The sequence below is a fragment of the Aegilops tauschii genome, chromosome 1, assembly GCF_002575655.3.
Source record: "Aegilops tauschii subsp. strangulata cultivar AL8/78 chromosome 1, Aet v6.0, whole genome shotgun sequence".
NCBI lineage: Eukaryota > Viridiplantae > Streptophyta > Magnoliopsida > Poales > Poaceae > Aegilops > Aegilops tauschii.
Window position 1 is genome coordinate 498,464,187 of NC_053035.3, and position 18,014 is coordinate 498,482,200.

The 18,014-nt window shown below is 42.5% G+C and overlaps 1 non-coding gene across 1 annotated transcript; it reads right to left on the minus strand.

Moving 5' to 3' along the window:
- Positions 1-14,992: 14,992 nt before the first annotated feature.
- On the minus strand, positions 14,993-15,065 carry TRNAV-UAC (transfer RNA valine (anticodon UAC)). The gene has a single exon. It is a non-coding gene; the product is annotated as a tRNA-Val (tRNA).
- Positions 15,066-18,014: the final 2,949 nt, after the last annotated feature.

The following is an 18,014-nucleotide window of genomic DNA, read 5'->3' on the forward strand; positions in this document are numbered from 1 at the left end:
ATGTCTGACTGTTTGGGGGATGATCAGGGGAACTTCACTCTGGAGTGCCTCTCAAACAAGAGGAATGTTGAAGAGGATGGTATGAATGAGGAGGTGTGTTCCATGAATAAGGGTGCCCTGATTGACAAGAGAGATGGAGTTTGTACTCCTGAAAAGACTTTGTTAAAAAGAGATGATGATGGTAACCAAAGTGATAGTATGAGCTACTATTTGAATCTGCTGAACTTAGTGGACATGTTTGTATCTGATGATGATGAAAGTGTAGAAGAGGTGGATGTGGGAGTTCTCTCCCCTGGTACAGTTCAGAAAATACAAGAGTCTGGTATAAAACGTTCACTGTTGGAGTTTTTGGACCAAGCCCGATCTGGTGGAAACAAGGAAGACAAGAACATAAAATGGGGGCCTGTCAAAGCCCAGAAATATGATACTAGGCTGCATGGGAATGTGGACATAATTAAAAAAGCTGCCCAGTATAAGATGAAGAAGAACCTGGAGATTCCTCCAACTTTCAAAGGTAAATCTTTCCCTACCACTGATTCTATTCTCCTTGCCAATCAAGTTGTTCAGGTAGGTCTTGCCATTGGTAGAAGTAATGATAATATGTTTGAGATTATAGACGAACTAAAAGTTAAAGAACAAAAGAAATGCATTGCCTTTGCTAATGATGAACCAGAAGTAGCCTTGCCTGATAATATTGATCTGTCTCAAAAAGAGTTAGTTGGGACTCCTGCTAGAGATTTCTCTGTGGCATCAGTTGGCACTGCTGATAATATAGACCAATCCCCTGCTGTCCTCACTAAGGTTAAGCCTTGTGTCTTGTCTCACCCTTTTAGAATACCCTGATGATAGGTCTCATTTGGAATATTAGAGGATTAAGTAAGCTTGGTAAAGTTCAGTGCCTTTGTGATGTGATTGCTAAAACTAATCCTGATTTTATTGGTTTTCAAGAAACAAAGAAACAAGTTATTTCTGAGGGTTTCCTTAGAGCCTTGGATGGTAAGAAGCTGTTTAGCTGGCATTTTCTTCCTGCTATAGGGACTGCTGGAGGTATTTTAGTTGGCCTGAAAAATGACTTATTTGATGTGATTGGGTTTACCAACAATAGATTTTCTGTTAGGGCCACTATTAAAAACAAATGTGATGGTTTCTTGTGGCATTTGGTCATAGTCTATGGCTCTGCCTACCCTGAGTTCAAAATGGATTTTGTCTCTGAGCTTCATGATATCTTTGATTCCAGTACCTATCCTGTTTTGATTTGTGGTGATTTCAATTTAGTGAGAGAGAGTAAAGAGAAGAGCAATGGTCTTGTAGACCAACAAAGTTCTTTGTTGTTCAATGACTGGGTTAATAGGTGGGGTCTTATGGAAATTTCTATTTCCAATAGGTGCTCCATCAGCCTTCTACCATCCAATCCATCCATGCATATGCATGCTTAACTCCGCACGGTGACAATAGCATCAGCGGGCGATAACACCATGGTTACCGTGTCTATGCCCATGTTACTGCCATGGGATTTCGTTCCATAATTGATATCTCCTGTCTTGGGGTTTTCTTGACAAAACTTTGAGTTCTAATGCTCCATGTTCCGGTCTTTTTCCGACACCTTGATCTCGGGTATTTACAGCTTCCATAGTCTAGCAAGTTCCATCAGGGTAACCTTCCTTGTTTATACCAATCTGGAAATTCTTCAAAGCCTTCAAATTCTCCTAGTATTCGGAGTCTTCAACCGTTGTAGTTCCAATTATTCCAATGCTCGGTAAAATACTCTTCATTCCGAAGTGGTCTTAGTTGTCCGTTATCTTGTACTCCTTGGAGTGGTCTCATCAGTCGAATCTTCATGGTCAAGAGGGGAAAAGGGGTATAGTCTCACTAAAAGGGAATATTTGAATAAGCTCAGAAGAGAAGAGAGGTAAAAGATCTTTTTGAAAAGAAAGTTGTAGAGAAAAATCTTTCCTATGGGCTTGCCAGTTTCTAGGGGTCACCTCCTACAGTCAACATGTGCTCTGATACCATCTTGTAGTGACCCGACCTCAGACGGTCAAGTCTCTGTGCTTAAGTGTCATCCCTGGATCGGTATGCTGACACACACAGTACTCGAGGATTTATAACAGAGGTAAATCACATGTATAAAGTAACGTAAATACTATTACCTCAATCCATAAAGCGGAAGTAACAACAAGGTTGTGGATTCCCATTGAAAGATCGTGGATGTCGCCTAGAGGGGGGGTGAATAGGCGCTTTAAAATAATTATGGTTTAGGCTTGAACAAATGCGGAATAAACCTAGCGGTTAATTTGACAAGCACAAAACCTACAACAACTAGGCTCACCTATGTGCACCAACAACTTATGCTAAGCAAGATAAACAACTAAGTGATAGCAAGATATATGACAAGAAACAATATGGCTATCACAAAGTAAAGTGCATAAGTAAAGGGTTCGGGTAAGAGATAACTGAGGCACGCGGAGACGACGATGTATTCCGAAGTTCACACCCTTGCGGATGCTAATCTCCGTTTGGAGCGGTGTGGAGGCACAATGCTCCCCAAGAAGCCAGTAGGGCCACCGTAATCTCCTCACGCCCTCGCACAATGCAAGATGCCGTGATTCCACTAAGGGACCCTTGAGGGCGGTCACCGAACCCATACAAATGGCAACCCTTGGGGGCGGTCACCGAACCCGTACACTTTGGCAACCCTTGGGGGCGGTCACCGGTACCCGTCAAATTGCTCGGGGCGATCTCCACAACCTAATTGGAGACCCCGACGCTTGCCCGGAGCTTTACACCACAATGATTGAGCTCCGAACACCACCAACCGTCTAGGGCGCCCAAGCACCCAAGAGGAACAAGCTCAAAGGCACCAAGCACCCAAGAGTAATAAGCTTCTCAACTTGTAACTTCCACGTATCACCGTGGAGAACTCAAACCGATGCACCAAATGCAATGGCAAGGGCACACGGAGTGCCCAAGTCCTTCGCTCTCAAATCCCACCGAAGCAACTAATGCTAGGGAGGAAAATGAGAGGAAGAACAAGAAGGAGAACACCAAGAACTCCAAGATCTAGATCCAATGGGTTCCCCTCACATAGAGGAGAAAGTGGTTGGTGGAAATGTGGATCTCGATCTCCTCTCTCTTTTCCCTCAAAAACTAGCAAGAATCCATGGAGGGATTGAGAGTTAGCAAGCTCGAAGAAGGTCAACAATGGGGGAAGAACACGAGCTCAAGAGATAAGGTTGATTGGGGAAGAAGACCCCCTTTTATAGGAGGGGGAAAATCCAACCGTTATGTGCTCAGCCCGCACACGAGCGGTACTACCGCTCCACGAGCGGTACTACCGCTCGGGCGGAAGAAGCAGGGAAACGGATCAACAAAACATGAACCTTGGGGCGGTAGTACCGTTTATAAGCGGTACTACCGCTCACCCCAGCGGTACTACCGCTCGACCGGAGCGGTACTACCGCTTATAGGCGGAACTACCGAGCCTTACTGCCGCGCGACTACCCCTGAACCCGACACGAAAAGAGCAGACCCAAAATCGAGGCGGTAGTAGAGCGGTACTGGAGCGGTACTACCGCTTGACGCTACAAGCGGTACTACCGCTGCCACCGCGGTACTACCGCTGCCACCGTGGTACTACCGCTTGACGTTACAAGCGGTACTACCGCTGCCACCGCGGTACTACCGCACGGAAGAAAAACAGAACTGCCATAACTTCTTCAAATGAACTCCGAATTGAGCAAACTCAAGCTTGTTGGATAGAGGAAGACGAGTAGCATCAAAACATATAAAATAGTAAGAGGTAGTAAGAAGAGGCAGGGGAGGTATGCCAACAAATAGAGGAGTGAAACCTCCAACCGAGAAGAACCGGCATAACCTCCAACATCGAAAACATCATAGAAGATGCGAGTGAACTCCGTTTTCGATGAACTCAAGCTTATCATCAAGATGACCATAAGCTCCAAAACTCACAAAGAGAAGAACCAAACAAGAACCAATAAAGATGATGCAAGGATGCAATGGTTTGAGCTCTCTATGAACGATACGATCAAGCTACTCATCGAGAGCCCCCCTTGATAGTACGGCAATCGATCCTATAACCCGGTCTCCCAACTACCATCATGAGACCGGTAAAATAGAAAACCTATCAAGAGCAAACCTTTGCCTTGCACATGGTCCACTTGAGCTAGATGATGACGATCTTGACTCCCTCAAGATGGACCACCTTTCTTGATTGCGTTGGCTCGATGAAGACTAGTTGATTGCTCCCCCATACTCCACTATGGGTGAGCCACCCTTCCGCACATCTTCACAAGTCCATTGTCACCACAATGGACGGCAAGCTTTAAGCACTTGATCTCTTCGTGATGCTCCACTTGAACTTGCACACGGCAATGTTGATGACGATCACCACTTGATGTCAACCTCTTCATGGGTTGAGTGATATCTTCCTCTTGACGCAAGCCCATGAACACATACCTAACCCCACATAGAACACTCACGAAGACCATGGGTTAGTACACAAGGTGTAATTGACAATGCTTACCATACCATGGGATCGCTTGATCCCTCGATACATCTTGTGCGATTTGTGTGTTGATCAACTTGATTCACTCTTGACTTAGTCTTGATCAACCTTGACTCTTTCCAACTCTCTTCATTTGGATGATGTCTTGAAGGTAAACATGAATGATCACACAATCTTCTTCTTCAAGACATGCTTGCAATAAGCTCAACTCTCACATGACCAATCTTTGGATAATTCCTTAATAACACCTTGGTCAACACAAACTATCCTTGAAACCAACACATGTACTCCAAGAAAAGCCTACGGACAAAACCTTCAAATATAACTCAAGGCAACCATTAGTCCATAGAGATTGTCGTCAATTACCAAAACCAAACATGGGGGCACCACATGTTCTTTCACCCATCAACACCAACGACAAAGCTGAGTGTAGCAAATTGTAACCCTAACGTATCACTTACTCGTCGTAAGATTCCTGCAACATGAGACGTTGCAGCCACAAAGGGTCAATACATTGAATGTACTGGCAAATTCACACCATAGGATAATGATGAATAATAACTATCACTACATGCATATATGGCTGGTGGAGGCTCTATGGTTACAATGTTTTGCGAAAAGCCAATTTTTCCCTACTGCAAAGGAATATATTTTATTAACTACAAAGTTTGTTGAAAATATTGAGAAGGTTCCTCCAACTCAATCCCAAAATAATAATCATTAACCCAATCAAATTCATTAAATAGAGTGTTGAGATCAACATGATAATCCAAGTACCAGAGACTCAAGATGTCCATAACCGGGGACACGGCTAATCATGATTAGTTTGTACACTCTGCAGAGTTTGCGCACTTTTCCCCACAAGACTCGATCTCCTCCATTGGATTTCTCGCACTACATGGTGTTTGAGAAACGGATGACCGAGACACAGTCTTTCTGAAGCATTAACTCTAACCCTGGGTAGACAGTACCAACCTACATCCCCTACATCTACTAGCCTGCCACTGAGAGTTCATGCAACATACTCAACTATACTAGAGCCCATAATAGCTTGTGGCTGCACACGGAAGTTTCTGGCATGCTTATGATCCCTTTGAGCCTGGGTGGCATTCCATAGGGTGATCACACGGGTCCTCCGGGATCCCCTTGGGCAAGCACTGGGTTCTCCAGGTGCCCGGGCAAACCACTGGGTGCTCCAGGGTGCCCCAACCATTCCACCCAGATGTGTATTAAAGTAGCCACCTTAAGTATCCCTTAGTTAATCATAACTCTCACATCTTTCATGAATTCTCTCAAAACCAAACCACGTCTATGGGCATAGCATAGCAGTAAACATAACATAGTAACTCCCAAGGTTTGAATATAAGACAATAGGTTCTACCTCATTAACTACTTCCCAATACCCACATGTTATCAATCCTACTCATGCAATGTTTGAGGGTTGAAACTAATGCAGTGTGAACTTGCCTTGTACTGTTGATGAAGATGATTCACACTCATAACTCCTGATAGTTCTATTCGTCACACTCCGTTCAATCTATCGTAAGCAAGCACTTGCATACATAAGCACTCATACAAAAGAATCGAAGAAAAGATCTCGAAGAACTTCGAAAATAGGCAAATAACTCTTGCAACAGAAAACAATTTCTAATAGTACCAAAATTAAGTGAATTTGGCCTTATCAGAAAGTTTGGGTCAAGAGCTTCGATTTGCAAAAAGAATCAACTCAAACGGAGTTATAAAACTTAAGTTATGAACAAAAGAAGTTCAAATTCAAATCTGTTTGAAATCAAATTTTAAATTTTCAAAAACAAGTTTAAGTTGTTTTACTGGACAGAGAGGATCATAACGAAGATGTGGGCGTTGGTTTCATAAAAAATGGACCTCCGGTTCAAAAATTACGATCGAACGAAGGTTTGAACTAGATTTGAAGTTGAATAAATTTGATTTGCTCAATCTCCAAAATCCACTTTTTATTGGAAAGTATATGTCACATGGAGTATTTTGCAAAAAGAATTTCTTAAATTGGAGTTGCGGATAAAGAGTTGGAGGGTTTTGAAGTTCAGGGGCTGTTTTGAAAAATCCAGGGACTAATCTATGAAACTTATATCTGCAACTGGGTCCCTGGACACGTGGCAGAATTCTACTGGCTGAGGACCGTCCGCTGCGGAAACTAAACAGCGAACGCCCGCTAAATAGCACACACCGATTCGAAAAGAAAAAAACAGCTAGATCTAATCCGGGCCGTGGGTTTTAGATCTGACGGTGGGGCGGCGATGGCGACTTACCGCGGCGGCAGCGACGTCGTCGGTGAAGAAGAAGACGGCGGCGGCGGCGGCTCGGGTCCGGTCGGGGCGGTGGTTTCGGTGGTCGGAGAAGGCGGATGAGTGCTCGGGCAGGGGCGACTCAACGTGGCGGAGACGAGGGCGGAGTTGACAGAGGTCGACGGCGACTGGACGGAGCGGGTGGCGGCGGGCGGATCTCGACGGCGGCGGCTGTTTCCGGCGAGAGCGGGCGCGGTGGTGCCTCGGGTTGAGGAGAGAAGAGGGCCGGGGCATCGGCTTATATAGGAGGGGAGGCGAGGGCGGCTTGGGCGAGGGGCAAGGGGAGAGAAGTCCCGCCTGGACACGGCGTCGCCGGTGAGGAGTGCTGGAGCCGGACTCCGGCGGCGGGTAGGAGAAGGTCCCGACAGGTGGACCCCACCTGTCGGTGGCTGGGCGAAGCGGGCGGCGGAGCGGGCGAGCGGGTGCGGCGGGGCTGGGCCGAAAGGCCAGTGGGCCAGTGCGGTGAGGAGCAGTGCTGGGCTTCGGCCTGGCACTGTTCGTAGGATTTTTTTACGAAGAACAAAAACAAAAGGGAACATAATAAACAAAAACTTTATATAGGCATATAATTTATCAAACTTTTCAGAAAATTATTTTCTACAATATGAACATTATTCTAGCTTCAAATAAAATCCACAATATTTTAAATAAAGCAAACAATGCTACTCGTGCAATAAAATCCAATACAAATCATTTAAAAAATACCAAAATGATTTCAAATTTATTTCTCTCCAATTTTATATTCTAGGGAATCATTTTACCCTATTTTCCATATATTTTATTTTTGGAGAAAAATAATTTGAATAAAATCCAAATAACTCCAAATTGAAAATAATTTCAAAAGGGGGCTTTAAATTTAATTATTTTAAACTCCCAACTCATATTTCATATGTTTTTGAAGAAGTCATTTTATCTTCTCTCATGAAAATCATTAAGTTGCTTAAAGTTTCTGAATTTGAAATATTTTCAAATGAAATTCAAATATTTTCAACAACCCTTTTCATTTAAATAAATGGAAGAAGTCATGCCATCTTCACTCTAGGGTTTTGTGATGAAAAGAATTTGAATTCATGGAGATCATAAATGCAAGATGAAAGTTTGGGAAAGTCCTTTTATTCCCTCTCATTTAACTTTCAAAAAGTTTCAATTTTCACTCAATTTCACACAAGCAACCACACCACAATCAAACCATCAATCAAATCTATCTATTTATTATAACATTCCAAAATTTAGAATTCTGGGATGTTACAATACTGGGGGGAGTAGACACTGTGGATCTAAGATGTTCAGGTTTGAAAAATGGTGGCTCTCCCAACCTAACTTCAATCAGGTTGTGGAAAGTGCTTGGGGATCTGTTTCCTCTGATATTTCGTCTGTGGAAAATTGGATGGTTAAGTCTAGGGTTCTCAGGAAAAAAATTAAGGGGTGGAGTACTAACATTGAAGCTGCTATTAAGAACAGGAAAAAAGTCATACTTGTGGAGCTTGACAAGCTGGATGTCTCTTCTGAGACACAAAACCTTTCCCCCAGTGATTTTGCTAGACTAGGATACTTTAAAAAGGAATTGGAAGATATTTGGAAAAAAGAAGAAACTGCCTTGTGGCAGAGATCAAGAGATAAAAAGTTTTTGGAAGGGGATAGGAACAATGCATATTTCCAAGCCTTGGCAAACCATAGACACAGGAAAAACCATCTTGCAGAACTGGATGGCCCCAATGGGGTAGTGACGTCTACTGCTGACATGTTGGAAGTGGCCACTGATTTCTATAAGAAACTTCTTGCTTTTGAGGCTAAACCTGATGTTCATCTTGAGGCTGACTTTTCGGAAGATGATGAGAAGGTTTCTGAACTTGATAGATATAATTTAGAAAAACATTTTTCTGAAGAGGAAATTAAGCAAGCTATCAAGAGCTCATATGCCTGCGGGGCTCTTGGCCCTGATGGTCTGTCTTTTTTGTTCTACCAAACTTTTTGGGATATCATCAAAAATGACTTCATGTGGATGGTCAGGGATTTTGAAGCTGGTACTCTAGATATTTTCAGACTCAATTTTGCCTTGATTACTCTCATCCCCAAAACTCCTTTGGCCAGGGAGATGAAAAACTTTAGGCCTATTAGCCTTAGTAACTGTGCTGTTAAGATCTTTTCTAAAGCTATGACTACTAGAGTTTCTCCTTTATGTGATAAACTAATTTCCTCCAACCAGACTGCCTTCATCAAAGGGAGCTTCATTTTGGAAAGTGTTGTGATGGCTGATGAAGTGATTCATGAGGTTCACATGTCTGGGAGTAGTGGCCTTATTCTTAAGTTGGACTATGAGAAAGCATATGATAGGGTTAATTGGGATTTCATTAAAGAGATGATCCTTTCTAGTGGCTTTGGGATCAAGTGGGTTAACTGGGTCCTTAGTACCCTACATCAAGGGACTTTTAAGGTTAGAATCAATGAAACTAATGGGCCACATTTTGTGGCTGGGAAGGGGCTAAAGCAGGGTGATCCTCATTCTCATTTACTTTTTACTTTGGTTGCGGATGTGTTTACCAAAATGCTATCCAAAGCTGCCAGAGCTGACCTAATTGCTGGTCTCCTACCCCAGGTGATTCCTGGGGGTGTCATCAGCCTGCAGTATGCTGATGACACTATCTTATTTTTGCAAGACTCAATGGCTTATGCCAAGAACCTGAAATTGATTTTGACTTGCTTTGAAAGCCTTTCTGGTATGAAAATCAACTTTAATAAAAGTGATCTCCATACCATCAATGTTCCTTTGGAATTGTCCAACAATTTTGCCCAAGTTTTCTGTTGTCAGTTTGGAGATTTTCCATTCAAATATCTTGGAGTGCCTCTTCATTATAAAAAGCTTAGGAGAGAGGACATTCAGCATATTATTGACAGGATTATTAAAAATATTGCTGGCTGGTTGGGTAAACATCTTTCCTACAGGGGCAAACTAATTCTCTTAACTACATGCATAGCCAGCATTCCTGCCTACCTGATGTCTGTTATGAAATTCCCTAAGTGGGCCATTGATGCCATCACCTCACAGACGTCTCACTTTTTTGGGGGCAATGTGGGTGACAATCATAAATACCATCTGGCTAGATTGCTCAGAAAAAAGAATTTGGGGGTTTAGGGGTTCCTAATCTTAGAGAGTACAACATGGCCCTCCTTGCCTCATGGGGAAGGAGATTCTATGATGGGAGGGATAGTGATTGGAAGAAAATTATTAACTTCAAATATGCTACTGACAAACCCAATATCTATTGGGGAAACCCTGGATTAGGCTCTCCTTTTTGGAAAAGCCTAACCTGGGCTCTTGATGGATCTAAAACTTTTATTAATTGGGTCCCTGGAGATGGTGAGAACATTGCCTTCTAGCATGATTCCTGGACTGGGGGATACTCCCTTAAAACTAGATTCTGGGAGTTGTTTGACATTTGTCAACAACAAGATGCCACCATTGCCCAGGTTTGGGATGTCAATTCTCTACAGCTGACTTTCAGGAGGTGTGTAGATGATAGCATTATGGAAAAATGGTATGAGTTGTGTGAGATAGTTAGGAATTTTACCCTTGGGGCTGCTCCAGGCTCTCCTAGATGGAATCTTGAACCTTCTGGGATTTAAACAGTTAAATCTTTGTACAAAATGATTAACTTTGGAGGGATATCTTCTGATATTAAAGATGCTATTTGGAAAATCAAAGTCCCCCCCTAATATCCATGTTTTTCTCTGGCTAGCATATAACAATAAGTGCTTGACTAGAGATAGTCTAGCCAAGAGAAGACATGTGGAAGATCCTACTTGTGTTTTCTGTGGGGAAAATGAATCGATTAACCATCTATTTTTCGATTGTGTGGTAGCCAATCAAATCTGGAATATAATTGCTGAAGGGATGGGTATCTGTGCCCCATCTTCTTTTTTGTCCTTGTCTACTTTGTGGAAAGAGAAAAAGAAATATGAAGCTATCAATATTGCCACATCTGCTACCTTGTGGGGCTTATGGCTTCTGCGCAATGAATTTGTGTTTCAGGGGCGAAAATGGCGAAGCATTCGCTGCATCATGGACCTGGTGGGTGGACTGATGAGACAATGGAAGATCTTGTGCTCCGACGCCCAAGGTGCGCTGCTTCTCCGGTGCTTAAGGCTTTTGGATCGGCGAAGAGGGGAATTGCTTAGAATAGCTTGGGAGATGTGAAATGTTCTGAACTACCTGAACTTAGTCCACCTGTTTTGGTTCTCCAGGCATTGGCTGGACCCATCTATTTTGCCTTGTAATAGGGTAGTTTGCTATGTCCTTCTGTGACAGCTACTTTGGCTGTTGCCGAGCGCTGTACATTGTCCTGGTCGTGTTGGTTTCGCCTTTGCTTTTTAATAAAAGTTGGGGCAGGGGGGAAACCCCTATCTTTCAAAAAAAAACATAGACTTCATAGTCCACTGGCCCCTAGCATTGGTGTGTTCCATGTAACTTTCATCATCCTTTATGTAATAATACCACACCAAATTAATGTGTATACGAGCTAGCATTGTAATATCCTCCAACGAGTGGCAGGCATCCATGCACCAGTATTGGTCAAGCAAGTCCTTGCAATGTGCCTTTTGTTTTGGGCAAAGAATCCAAAAAGGCTATGTTGAGCAACCATGTCAGGCCACTCTCCGCTAGAACGTACTGCTAAGTACACAGAAATAAATTCCAAAGCAAGGTTGCCGTACAGCAACAGCAGTGTGACAATGACATTGGCAACTCTATATGCTTGTTTGTCAGTACTGTGGAAGAGACCGATGGCAACAATTGGCAAACCTGTAGATGATGCCCATGTTGCCAAAGAAAGATAATCGATAGGCGATAGTTGAGATGCGGCTATGCGTGGAGCACGATTTCTGGTGTAGGTATGTTCATCAGCAATATTGAGTCCAATAATAAGATCTCGGGGCTATGCGTGGAAGAGGACGAGTTCTAGTGCATGCAGAGAAGTTTAAAAATATGGGGCACATAAATTATGCGTAGAATACGAGTATTGATGTAGAGAAGTTCAAAAGTGGCAGTGAGTTGTGATCTGATCACATACATTATGGGTGCAGCATGGCTTTTGGTGTAGAGAAGTTCAAAAGTGCTGGCGAGTCCAGATTTGATCACCTCATGCGGTGTTGAGCAGTGAAGGACCCAGAAGGATGTTAGGTTATCAAGCCGGTCAGAATAGCTATGTGCATAGTCCGCAAATAGCTTCTCAACTCTCAGGCGAATGGAGGGGCATGCAGCTCTCAGGCCACCTAGAAAAATATGGCAACGTAGGCTTCTGATTCTTAAAGAAATTTCTTGATTGTTGTACATATTCTTCAAGTCCAAGCTGTCTACTTGTACCACTCGGAAGAACATCTTTCACAGTGGTGGAAAAGATATCGAAGCTAGCTCTCTTGAGATTTATTATCTTATCGATGCATTTGATAGGCCTGGAGATGAGGAGCAAAATTGCTGCAACCAATAGCCCGTTGTTGGCCGATGGTGATCATGACTTACAGAAGACTTAATCGATTGTTGTGACCTGAGATTGATGTTGCTATGACTTTGCTATGCTTAATGCTTGTCACGAGGGCCCGAGTGCCATGATTTCAGATCTGAACCGTTTATGTTTTCACCATTATATCTATGTTCAAGATCCGATCTTCCAAGTCACACGCATCTATTACGTGTTATGATCCGTAAACCCCAGGGTAACAGTAATTGGGATACTTTCCGGTGATGACCATAGTTTGAGGGTATTCACTATGTGTTAATGCTTTGTTCCGGTTCTCTATTAAAAGGAGACCTTAATATTCCTTAGTTTCCTTATGGACCCCGCTGCCACGGGAGGGTAGGACAAAAGATGTCATGCAAGTTTTTTCCATAAGCACGTATGACTATTTACGAAATACATGCCTGCATTATATTTATGAACTGGAGCTAGTTCTGTATCGCCCTAGGTTATGACTATTATACGATGAATAGCATCCAACGAATTCACCGATCCAATGCCTACGAGTTTTCCACATAGTGTTTTTGTTAAGTTACTATTGCTATTGCTATTGTTACAACTGCTACAAAACTGTTACTGCTGTTATCGTTACCACTGTACCGTCACAACTGCTATCAAACTATCATTACTGTGCTACTGGTCACTTTGTTATAGATATTTAATCTTTAGGTGTGGTTGAATTGACAATTCAATTGCTAATACTTACAAATATTTTTTGGCTCCCCTTGTGTCGAATCAATAAATTTGGGTTGAATACTTTACCCTCGAAAACTGTTGGGATCCCCTATACTTGTGGGTTATCACGCCTCCTTTTTATCTGTATGTTTGTTCTCTAAATAATAATTAAAAAGTGATCTGCAAAACATAAACGCCAACAAGTGCGCAGGGGGCCCTTGCCCGTAAAAAGTGATCTGCAAAACATAAACGCCAACAAGTGCGCAGGGGGCCCTTGCCCGCCCCCCCCCCCCCCCCCCCCCCCCCCCAAGCACTTCAACATGTGATATTTATTCAAATATTCTCAGGCTGCAAAGGCTATTCCCTTCAGATAGTTACCACTTAGCTGAAGGTCTCCAAGTGAGCTAAAGTTTCCCGACTGTGGAGGAAACATGCCATATATATTGTTGCGCTCAAGGTTGAGATATTTGACGCTGGTTGTGTCACAAGCCCAATTAATAATGTTGAAATGCATTTGAATTGAATTGGAAGAGATGTCGACAATCTTGAGCCTGGTGAGGTTCGAGCAGGGCACAAAGCAACCTGGCCTACCATGACACATAGGTTCACGTTGCTCAGGTCAAGGCACTTAAGCAAAGAGCTGTGGCAGCCATGAGAGATCGAATGAGTGCAGATAATAAGTCCTCGGATTGAGGTATCGTAACATGGATAGGTTGCCAAGCTGATGGGCACCATGCCATTAAAAATTAGGTAAGAGAGGTTGATGTGCCGCAGGTCACGAAGAGACCCTAAGAAGTCTGGGAGGCGGCCTCTAAACCCGAAGAGATTATAGTTTCCGCCAAGGTCCAGATATTGCAGATGCTACAGGTATTTTGGAGAAGATCTTATCTCACCTTTAGTAGATGACTAGATGTTGTAAGGTGCATGAAGGTCGAGCTCGATGGCATGGCGGGTCATGTTGTTGCACCTTACGCCCTCTCACCGACAGCAGTCCTGCCCTCGCCACGATGAGAGGAGGCCATCAGGGTCATCTGCGATACATGCCATCATGGACATCAAGTCTTCCCTCTCCCCTCGTGATGCATTCTCCAAGATCATGCGCCCTCCATGTAGCTGTCTTGGGCAACCTATTGTGTGGTTTCTATGAGCAGGAGCAGCAAGAATGCAAGTGCAAACATGGCGGGTTTGGATCTGAAATGTGTTTCATTGATAAACTTCATTGTTATAGGAGCGGTGTGATATGATGAGAGGTATTATCGCAGTCAAGATGCAGTGGCCCATGGCCAAACCAAATCGATGTTGGAACATAGAAGAAAAAGAAAGCGTTCAACACTCGGCAGGATTGACCGCATCAACATGGAGGAAAGAGGATCTGAAGGGCAGTGGCGGAGCTTAGTGCAAGTCTGAGGGGGCCGTGGCCCCCCCTGCCTTAGGCAAAAAAAACAGTGAAGAAATTTTACTGTGCATGGATTAGATAAGGAGAAGATCAATAGATTCCTGCCTAGCTCCGCCACTGCTGAAGGGGCAATTTCTTCGCAGTGCTTCAGTCTAGTGTTATTACATCTCTGTCATGCTAGTGCTGGTGGAGTCAAAGAAGAGAGGAGAAAATGATCTAAAGAGACATTTTCTTTTCCGATGTTCTTTAGTCTAGTTTTATTACTGTGTTATACTAGAGTTAGTGGAGTTAATGACTAGCTGTTCATCAAGTACAATTTACTCTGTATCTGCAGTTTGTAATTCCCACTGTGTGTGTGTAAAGTTAGTATGTTCATGAAGAGAAAAAGTTATTTCATCACCTTAAATTCTGTAGTAAGATGTACTGTAAAACCTATCGCTATGTATCACTGACACGCAGAATAATAGTCGTCTGAGTCACTCCTGACCGCAGCGCCAAAGAAAAAGAAAAACAAGATACTGGAAAATAATGGGCCAAAAAAATATTAGGAAGGACATAGAATTGTTGCTGCCCAGGATCGAACTGGAGACCTTCAGTGTGTAAGACTGACATGATAACCACTACACCACAGCAACTATGTCTTTTTTTTCAGTTAACAACGAATTTGTACGGCAAGTGTTATTATTACGTGCCTAGCCTCCTTACCGTTGGTATCCTCGTCCTGTTTATCTTCAGCGTGATAATATTACGCACCAAAACAACTTTTATCATTGTTTTTCTAAATCATCATTGTTAATAATAACTCGTACTCCCTTCGGTCCATATTAATTGCCAACAATAAATGTGGGTCGAAGGGAGTGTCGTTTTTTCACAAAGAAGGCGTATACTATACTGAGTTAGGATGGCTCAGCCACCTTCCCACCTCATCTAAGAGATCCACCCTTCCACTGCCCCTTGTTATAGCCTCATCATCCATGATGGTGGAGCAATGGCGGACTCTGCTGGTCGCATGAGAGGAGAGATGATGCGAGGCGAGGTTGGAGGAGGGAGAACGTAGAAGTGGAGCATAGCAGAATTTGAAGGTGAAATGGAGGCATTATCGGATATCGGTGGGTGGGGCGATTTTTTTGGGTGGGCTAGGGGTAATCGACTAGAATAACTAAAGTTTGGGTGTTATTTATAAGAACTGTATAATTTATGCCACACTAAATGCAAATGGTGTTGTTGTTTGAACTCTGACCGCAAGATGGAGATCGTCGATGTGATCTGACGGAGATACGACGTTGCTCCCGTTCTTCCCTACACCCCCAAGGATATAGGGTTCGCCCAACACAACATTACCACAGACTCACGCTACCGGACCGGCCAAGGTATTGCCTTTGCTCAGATGTGTGACAAGATGAGGAGCGGATGTCTGGTACAACTGAGGATAACTATATGCCACTGGATTTTCAGTTGCTATTTATGTAGATTAGTAGTCTTATTAAAGAAAGATAACTTGACCAAGTGTAGATTGGATGGTAGTAAGAATTGATGTTATCGTGATGGGTGGCACATCTTTCTCCCATGTCCGCCCTCTCACTTTTGCGGCAGACTTTTCATGTTGGTTTCCATATACCTTTAAAAACGGGTGCCTCAATATGTTTGGGAACTAGCTAACTAAATGGGGTTAGTGCTGAGAGGCTCAGATCCGAGTGAGAGTGTGCCATTATATTAGGTTACGCAGAGTTGTCGAAATGATGTTGTTTCTAACCGTATTAGGCCTTGTACAATGCAAGACGTTTAGGAGAGGTGTTTAAAGAAATAAATCAGTCTTCCTTTAAGCATCTGTCGGTGCTTAATTATAGAGGATAGACACTTAATTAGGCGGCTCTCCTATAGCACTTGTGCTTTAGAAACTCCCGGGTTTTTTTTCTGAGCACCTAACATTGTACAAGAACTTAGAGTTTTCAACTTCTTGTAGGGCACATATCGAGTCCATGCAAGGTGCTCACTTCAACAATAACATGTGTAGGCATGGGAGACTTTGTCTTATGGTGCAACCACTAGGAGACGATACATATGATATATTCAAACAATATAAATGATGGTCTAGCAATATGATTAGTAGAGCATAAGTATGAAATCTTTTGTTGTTGGTCCGTGATTTCCTTTCAATGTATTAGTTCAACTAGCAAAAAAGCCCGTGCGTTGCAACAGGAGAAAAAATACCACACGCTCTTAATTTGCAAAAAATGGTCTATAATCTGAGAATTTGTACCTACGGCCCAAACAAAGATGATCTTAACCTATAAAAGCGCAGTTTAAGATTCATGTGTTCTATTTCAACACGGCTTGCATGTAGATTTAATTCGTACAAAGAAACGGGTAAGTGGTCATGCATTTATTCATGTCATGTTCGGAATGGGGTGTTGTCACGGGCGAGTAAAGAAAAACGACAAAAACAAACGATGACACATTAGCACACTACAAAGACATGTGTGCAGCAATGACAACTTTCAGTTTAAGAATCACCAACTTATGGTAACTTTTCAACACTTTGTTTCACATGCATATTTTTTAAATACATGAAGAGTTGTCAAAAAGGTTGTTAAATAGATACATGATTTTTTAATCATAAAAAGAGATTTTTTTCTGAAAAAGAACATTTTGTTATGGTCTCATGTGGACACAGGTACTTGCGCCCCTATTTCATCACTATTTCTTGCCATACATGTCATAGGTACTGGTCCCTGTTTCATCACTATTTACATCTTATCAAACTTGTCTTTTATATTATTTTTTATCATGCATGCCTCCTTTTTACTATTTTTCATGCATGTACTCTCCTTTTTCTTCTTATATATAGGAGAATACGCAACATCTCATCTTTATCGGATCCCCTCTGCATTTTCTCTTTTATCTTTTATAGCAGACATCCTATCTTTATTGGGTCATTCTTTTATTTCTTGTCATGCATGTCCTTATTTATTCGGTGTCTCTAGCAAATTTATCTTCAATTTCATGTCCAATCCTCATTTTGCCGAGGTGTTCACCCCCAATCTAAATCAGTACCGGTATAAAAAAAAGATGGATAATGCATTGTTAATTAACATTGCAGCTTAGATAGTATTTTTAAAATTCTTAACAGGTAAAATAACATCATTTTCAGATTCTACATATTTTTCTAATTAAATTCCATATATAACATGTTAAATTTGGAGTTACGATTTACAAGATATGAGTATTTTTAAAAACATTTAATATGTACTGTGGGTTTAATGTCAGAAACATTAGGGGATTTTCTATAAAATAGTAAAACGGACTAAGAATACCTATTTTATTTTATTAGTAGGTATAGATTTAATCTACATAACAAATATGTTCGCGTGTGCAACCAAAGTACATCATCATAGAAGGTAACAAAGAGCGAACCAACCTATGGTTGGATGGTTAGAGGGACTGTGCTATCCCCAGCCCACCAGGGTTCAAATCCTGGTGCTCGCATTTATTTCTGTATTTATTTCAGTATTTCCGGCGATGCGCATTCAGTGGGAGGGGACGTTCCCGTCAACGACGAGGCGCCTACGGTGACTTCGTAAATC